Source organism: Neofelis nebulosa, chromosome 8, assembly GCF_028018385.1.
Source record: "Neofelis nebulosa isolate mNeoNeb1 chromosome 8, mNeoNeb1.pri, whole genome shotgun sequence".
In the NCBI taxonomy this organism is placed as follows: Eukaryota; Metazoa; Chordata; class Mammalia; order Carnivora; family Felidae; genus Neofelis; species Neofelis nebulosa.
Window position 1 is genome coordinate 133,416,478 of NC_080789.1, and position 8,281 is coordinate 133,424,758.

At 37.6% G+C, this 8,281-nt stretch overlaps 1 long non-coding RNA gene across 1 annotated transcript in view; it reads left to right on the plus strand.

Moving 5' to 3' along the window:
• Positions 1–7,707, plus strand: part of LOC131483781 (uncharacterized) — a 52,806-nt gene extending 45,099 nt beyond the window's left edge. Inside the window, exon 5 of the long non-coding RNA XR_009247923.1 lies at positions 515–7,707. This is a non-coding gene — a long non-coding RNA (uncharacterized LOC131483781). The remainder of the gene's footprint in view (positions 1–514) is intronic.
• Positions 7,708–8,281: the final 574 nt, after the last annotated feature.

Consider the following 8,281-nt stretch of genomic DNA (forward strand, 5'->3'; position numbering starts at 1 on the left):
GCTAGTATTCTAGGAACTAGTATGCTCCCTTTGGGCAAGTATCAAGACTAGATCTGGGGACGGCTGGGTGGCTCACTCCATTAAGTGTCTGACTCTTGATTTTGGCTCAGGTCATGATCTCAGAGTTGGTGAGATCAAGCCTTGCCTTGGGCTCTGTGCTGACAGCACAGAGCCTGCTTGGGACTCTCTCTCTCTGTCTCTCCCCCACTCAAAAGACTAGATCTGTCAGAGGTAGAAAGGGCAGTTGATCTGCCTTTTCAGATGTGTGAGGTGTTCAGAACCCCGTTTCCTGGGATTTCTGGAAGCATTCTCCTGGCCTGTGACATTTTCATTTAGCGTAAGGGTGACCTAGGTTTAAAGAGAGGTAATGCCTTAATGAACCATGATTAAGGGATGACAGGTATCAAACTTTCCATGAGGCCATCCGGTATGTAGCTCTCTGGTTGAAAAATAAATCAGAGATGTAAATATTCTTTTTTTCTTTTGCCATTTAAAATTCTTTATTTTCCAACAGGATTCACTAAAATTGGAACTCAGTATTACTGAAAAATTGAAGGCTGGAAAAAAAGACAAAGTATTTTTCCAAACGTGCCAAAATGTGTTTCTCAGTGCTCTATGGACAGAAGTGGGCACCCACCTTACAGGCTGGCAGGAGTTACTTTGGTAGACCTTAATGGTCTTAAAGGCCTACCAAAGACGAATAGCCACTTATTTTCCTTAGATTAACTCTGGATATTGGCAAGTAATCTAAAGGGCAGTACTTCAAACTGAGATATTAATTGCTTTGTTTATTCATGTAAAAGTATATTCCATGGTAGCGAAGGAACAGTGGTTATCACAATAGAAGAAAAATTAATGTGAGTAGCATTTCTAGTTTTCCACCTTTGTGCGAATGGACTCACTCCTTTCCTTCCTGCAGAAGCATACCCAGACACCACAACTGTCTGACTGTCTAAGGGATTTAAGGAACACATTGTAAACCAAAAGAGGGGCCTATTGATACTATCACAGTACTTTTGAATTCATCACTTCCACATTTACTCAATCTCTGTGAAGACTGAAATGAACATAAGAGTCCAAGAAATACAATACTCATATTATCGAATGCTCTGTGTCTCATCCAACTCTTCCTAGCCCAGAAGAACTGCTCTCTCTTTTGGGTGACTCTAAACCCTCATTTGGCACTTTGCATGTGAATGTTTTTATTTGCATGCATTCCCTTAGCAACAGATTGTAATTCAGTTCAATCTAATCCCATTCAGTTTAAAATATTTATTCTGTACCTATTACACGTCAGGGACTATGCGAAGTGCCAGCAATAAATACCTGAGACATGGTCCCTGGCTTCTCATAAACACTTTAATATATAGATGAGGAGGCTGGCACATGATCCAGGTGTCACGGGAAAAGTGCAACCATAGAAGTATGGCCAAAGTAACAGGTAGCAAGGCAGGATGTGACAGGGCTGAAGGCATAGGTGTCAGGAAATGGTCATTACAGGTGTGACATTTGTGATAGGCTCTGGGATAAGTTGATATCCCTTAGGCAAGTGTAAGGGAAAGAGAATCCTATTTTAGGCAGAAAGAAAGCATGTGCAAAGGACTAGAACATGTCATATGTGACCCATTTGGGGAAATGAAAGCAGTGCAGCAGCAATAGAGCATAAAATTTAAAATAGTGGAGATCAGCAGGAGATGATACTTAGACTCAGATGATTAAAGGTTTTGCATATTATGCTAAAAAGCTTGGATTTTATCCTAAGGCCAAAGGACGTTACACGATGATTTGTACAGATTAGCAACAAAAATTACTATTATTTTTTGGGTAAAGTGTGGAGAATGTTTTGGAGGAAGTGTATGTTGTAGAATGTATGCTAAAACCTAATCTGCAATGGGGCACCTGGCTGACTCAGTTGGTAGAGCATGTGACTCTTGATCTCAGGGTCATGCGTTCGAGCCCCACATTGGGGTGTAGAGATTACTTAAAACAAAAACCTAATTCCCAATGTGATATTTTTAGGATGTAGGACTTTTGGAATTGATTAGGTCATGAGGTGGGAGGCCTCATGAATAGGATCAATAACTTCATAAAAGAGACCCCAGAGAGTTCTCTCTCCCCTTCTGTCATGTGAGGACACAAGAAGATGTCAGGAAGTGGGTACTTATCAGACACAGAATCTGCTGGTACCTTGATCTTGGACTTCCCAGCCTCCAGAATTGTGAGAAATATATGTTTGTTATTTAAGATACTCAGTCTATGGTATTGTTGTTATAGTAAGCTGAATGGGTTAAGACCATGTATATGGGCAGTAGATACAATTGGAATTGACTAAGGAGGAAGCAGCTGGGCATAAAGAAGAACTATATTGTTGACATAATCAAAGAACTTGGTAAATGAGAGGGATGGCAATGGAGAGGCATCTGGAATCATCCCCAAGTTCCTGCAGAGGGTATCATGGAGAATGCTGGTGCCAGTACAAAGAAAGGAATGAGACAGCAGACAGAGAAGCCTCATGGAGAGGAAAACAAAAAGTTTGTGTTGGATCTTTTAAGTTAAAGTTTTTCCCATTTCTACTGGTGGGATGACCTGAGACAAACGCCCAGTGGGCAATCACAAGCATAGATGTGGAATGCCAGGTAGAAGCCTGGGTGTGCGTCCCCTGAGCCCACCGCCTGGCCCTGCCACTGAGGCTATTCATTTCAGGTCTTTGATAATGATAGTAATGATGGTACTAATGAGGATGCAGCTTTAATCAGATGCGTACTTTATCAGCACATGAGATAGTTTAGGTAAGAATGAATTGTTTTTTCTGAGGATGGGCTTAAAACATTTTGGATGGCTCCATTCAATTATTCACCCTCCTTGTCTTGTCATTTCCTTTGATGTGTTCTTTGTGTGCAGGGAGAGACTCTAACTAGACTCTCCTGGGAAACACAGGGTCCGTGAAGTGGGCTGATGCTACCCACAGGGTACTACAGCTCCAGCTGTTGCCACGAGAAAAACAGCTGTCTCCAGAGCATTAGGATGGTGTAGTCACTCAAGACTGAGGGAAAAGAAAATATTGCTTTAAACATCATCATCCACTCACATTAATCATCCTTTGCCTCAGGCACTCTAGCAGGTGTTGGGTTATTTATTTATTTATCTCTGTTCCAGCAGACCAGTGATCTATCCAGTTCAACATGTAAAACCTCCAATAACATAGTTATCTATATGTACTGAGAACAGAAGTATTAATATATTGTGAGAACCGTAAGAAAACTTATTGAAGGTACTCAATTATATTTCGGAGAGACCATTCTTACTGGTAAACAATCAACTGATTTCCCCATATTAGATACTTTCATCAGGTGGTAATATGGGATCTAGAATCGTTTTTCGGTAAAATGGCTATCAAAATAAAAGAAGGCTGTCTGTCTCATTGAAGGTAGCCAGGAAATGTCTTTTGTCTCATGACATACTGGATGGGTACTCAAAGAGCTATTGTGACACCCAGCTTTACGGCTGGGAAACAAATAATGAAAGCATGGCTATTGGGAGATTGGCCATGGTCACAGTCTGACTTAGCTCTGACTGGCACCAGCCTAAACCAGGGGGGCGGGGAGGACCTGGGAAAGCAGAATTCAGTACTACTAGCCAAAGGCAGAGTGAAACATGGAAGTCAAACAACGAAAACCAGAAACACAGGAGAGACAGGAAGAGCTATAGGAGGAAAAGTGTCATCAAAAGGAACTTCCTTCACCTGATCATACCTTATTCCTGACTGCTTTTGGTCAACTTTGCTAGGCTTATTTTTTGTTGTTGTTGAAATTTTTGTTTGTTTTTGCCCTACTTATTCCCTACATTCTTTTGGTCACTTTTCATTTTCTAGAAAATGATGGTTAAAATGTATTTTATCAAGTAAGTAAATTTTCTTTAGGTTTTTAAGTATTTATCGAATGAATCTCAAATTTGAAGTCTCTGTGTGAGATCAGTACTATGGGGATTCAAACAGGTAGTGTGCCTTGCCTCTACCTTGGATAGGATTTATAATCTAGTGTGGAAGATAGAATATGTATGTAAATAATTACATTGCCAAGTGGAATGAGAAGGACTAAATGTCTGAAAAGTACAATGGAAGCTCAGCAGCAGAAGGAATTACTCCTAGATGAGAAACGAGAAAAGGACATAGTGGCAACATTTTTAGCTGGGCAATGAAATATGGTTAGCGTTGTAGTAGGCACAGGCATACAGGGAAATGCATGAGCAAAGACCCAGCAGTGGCAAAGCAAATAGCAGATTAAAACAGCAGATTAAATATACAAATTTATGACAAAATTGTCTGCATAGAATTTGGTAATCTTAAAACCTTTTTTTTTTGCACATGAATTTAATTTTACCATCCCCATTATTTTCTCAGAAAATACCAAGATCCTAAATTAAAACTCTATATATTTAGTTATTATATGAATTCCAACAAACATTCAAATATTTTTAAAGCTCTGTAGATAAAATATAGGCTCAAGCGGTATTTGATTGACTTTGGATAATTATAGTCATATATTTATTCTTTTGACTTATCAGTTGAGACTTTATTAGGCATGGTTCTTCAATTGTTTGTAGAGGAAACTATTATAATGGTAATGTGGCCTTTTTGCATTAGGAGCCTACAAAGTTAAAATCGCTTCGTTTAAAAATAACTTTATATTATCCAAATTGAAGGTTATCATTTTTGTGAGTGAAACTGAGTGATAATGTACAGATAAAACATATATGTCCAAGTCTACCATTTCATAAATAAATGGACCCATTGAGTATCTCTTTTCAAGAAGTACCTGTTCAGTATTTCACCTATGTTTATGTTGGATTGCCCACCTTTTTCTTATTGTTTTATAAGACTTCCTTATATATTCTGTATATGAGTCCTTTAAAAAACATGTATTACAGATATAGCAAATTCTCATTATTTGCAATAAATTATTTTCTATAAAGTCACATAAGCACTGAATTGGTGAATGCTGAATCATTGCTCCTGGGGGACATACAAGATCGGGTTCCTGTAAGACTCTAGTCACAACATTTTTGTCAACTGATCAATACATTACCTTGTTTTATGTATTTTCTGCTTAAAGACACCTCATCTGATATGTTGTTGATTCATTAGCATGAAACTCACAGCCAAAAGTACCATAACACATGCCTACAGAGTTTGCTAATACACTTTCCATGTAAAGCACAAAACAGCCCTTCCCTCACTTAAAAACACTAAACAGCACTTCAGCACTAGGCGATGCAGGCCATTTGAAATGACAAAATAACAAAACAAGTTCAGCAATGCAAAAAATGTGGTACTACATATACTGCAAAAAGGACACTTGCTGAAATAAGAAGGCAGAGTATCTCTTTGTTTGACCTTAGCTGGGACCATGCATGCTGGGCAACTCAAATTTTCTGTTACTCTCTTCATGTCTATGAATGACCTTAACCGCACTGGCAGTATTTAATTTGAGGTTACAAATAAATTTCAGTGTAAAGCAAATTCACAAGTGTGAAATCCACGAATAACAAAGAATGACTGTACCTTACTCTGTAGTTTGCTATTTTAAAATTCTCCTATTGTTGTCTTTTAAACAGAAGCTCTTAATTTCAATATAGTCCAGGTTAGTAAGATATTCCTTCATGATTAATGCTTTATGTGTCATGTTTAAAAGATCTTGCCTACCTCAGGATCATGAAGAGATTCTCCCATAATTTCTTCTATAATTTCAATATTTTGCCTTTCCACACTTAAATGCATAGGTCCATCTGGAGCTGAGTTTTAATATATGGTAGGAGATAGGTCTTATAGTATTTTTTTCCTTATGGATAGCCAATTGATTTACACACTTATTGTAAAGATTATCCTTTCCCCACCACACTACAGTATCAACTTTGTTATAAATCAGTTGACTACATATGTTTGTCTACTTGTGAACTCTCTGTTCTCCCTTTATCTAGGTATCTGTCCTTGTGCCAGTAGAACACCATATTTTAATTACTGTAGGTTAAAAATAAGTAATGGCAAAAAATTTTTTTTAAAGTATTGGCAACTATTAGTATAAAACTTTACTTCTTCAAGACTATCTTAGCAATTCTGGACTCTTTGCATTTCCACATAAATTTTAGAATATGCTTAACAATATTCCCAATACGAAGAAGAAGAAGAAGAAGAAGAAGAAGAAGAAGAAGAAGAAGAAGAAGAAAGGGAGAAAGAAAGAAAGAAAGAAAGAAAGAAAGAAAGAAAGAAAGAAAGAAAGAAGTAGACAAATACTGTGGGGTTTGATTGAGATTGCACTGAACCTATAGCTTAATTTGGGAAGAATCTGAGATATTGAGTCTGCCAATCCAGGTACTCAAGGTACTTATTTATATTTTCTTTAACTGTACTCAGCCACGTCTAGAAATTTTAGTAAAGAATTCTTTCACATGTTTTGTATTCATTCGGTGCTTTCTGAAGCTATTATAAACGGAATTTTTTAAAGTTATTTTTTGTGTTTTGCTAATATATAAAAATATAACTTTTGCATATAGGCATTGCATCCAATAACCTTTCTAATTTCACTTATTAATACTGATATTTTTGTAGATCTTTGTGTTTTTTACACAGACAAGTTTATGATGTGCAAAAAAATGGTATTCTGTTATTTTCCCCATCCTTGTATTTTTTATTTCTCTGTCTTGTCTTATAGCAATTGCTAGGGCCTAAAATATGATAAATAAAACTTGTGATATGGGCTGTCCTTGTCTCTTTCCCAACCACAGGAAAATCTATACAATATTTCACAATTAATTATATGTTTGCTATACAGTATTTCTAGATTTTTCTCCATCAGATTAAGGAACTCGGTGTCTATGACTGATTGGCTGAGAGGTTTTTGGCCTAAATAAATGTTGAATTTTATCAAAGACTTCTTCTTCATCTCTTGAAAGATATGATTTTTCTCCTTCTTTTCTCCTGCCAATGTGGTGAATTATACAACTAACTATGAATTCCTGAAATAACCTCAACTTGGTCAAGATATATCATCCCCATTACATATCGCTAGAATCTATTTTTAAATTTTAAGATTTTTGCATCTATGCTCATGATAGGTAATAACTTATAATATTTATTTCCTATAATATCATTTCTAATTTTTGGTATCAAGATTATTGTTTCAGATTGGATTCCCCAGAAAAATTTCAAGACAGAAATTTGCCTGCAAATGAACTCCTTTGGATGAGTGAGGAAAGGGGTAGTGGGTAAAAAGGAAGAATTTGTTGTGAAACAGTCACAACAGAGGCCTCAGACAACCCAGAGGAGTTCATGACCCAGGATGGTGTTCAGCATTCTTCTTCTGTAAAGCCTGTGGGCTGGGCATTTACACCATTCTCTTTGGTCACTAGAAATTCCTCTAGGGATACTATACTGAGAGCTATCAGCTGCCAACACTGAAATCAATGAGGGAATCAGTGACTGTCAAGAATTTAGTATGGCATCCACTACAGTTTTGTTGGCCTCATAAAATGAAATGATGTTACCTCTTTTTATAGCCTCTATGATATTCTTGTTCCCTTCCATGTTTGGAAGAATCACTGGTTAATAGATGTGAATGTAGGAAGAATTTAAATTACAGATTTAATATCTTTAATATGGGTATAAGTCTACTCAGATTTTCTATTTTTTGTGCCAATTTCATGACTTGGTTTTTCTAGAAATGAGACATTTCATTTATATTTTTCTATTTATTTGGGTTAATAAAATACTTTAAGCTTCATTTTACCTTCCCCACTATTTGCTTGTTCATTTTACATTTTTCCCACAGTTCTCTTAGTAGTGAAATGGTGCTACCTGGCTGCCAATATCACAGAGATGGTCATGTGTTGATAAAAGACAAGAGGCCTTTTAGAAGTTGAGTCCTCAGGGGGCACCTGGGTGGCTCAGTCGGTTGGGTGTCCGACTTCAGCTCAGGTCATGACCTCATGGTTCATGGGTTTGAGCTCCCTGTCGTACTCTGTGCTGACAGCCCAGGGCCTGGAGGCTGCTTCGGATTCTGTGTCTCCCTCTCTCTCTGTCCCTCTCCCGCTCATGCTCTCTCTCTTTCTCTTAAAACTAAACATTAAAAAAAAAGATAGAAGCTGAGTCCTCAGTCCTACAAATATAAGGGGCTGACTTCTTCCCAAAACAGTGGCCTGGAGAGAGGATCCCGAGCATCAGATCTTGAGCCCTGGCCAACACTGATTTCAGCCTGAGCAGAGGATGAGGTTAACACTTGTTGGACTC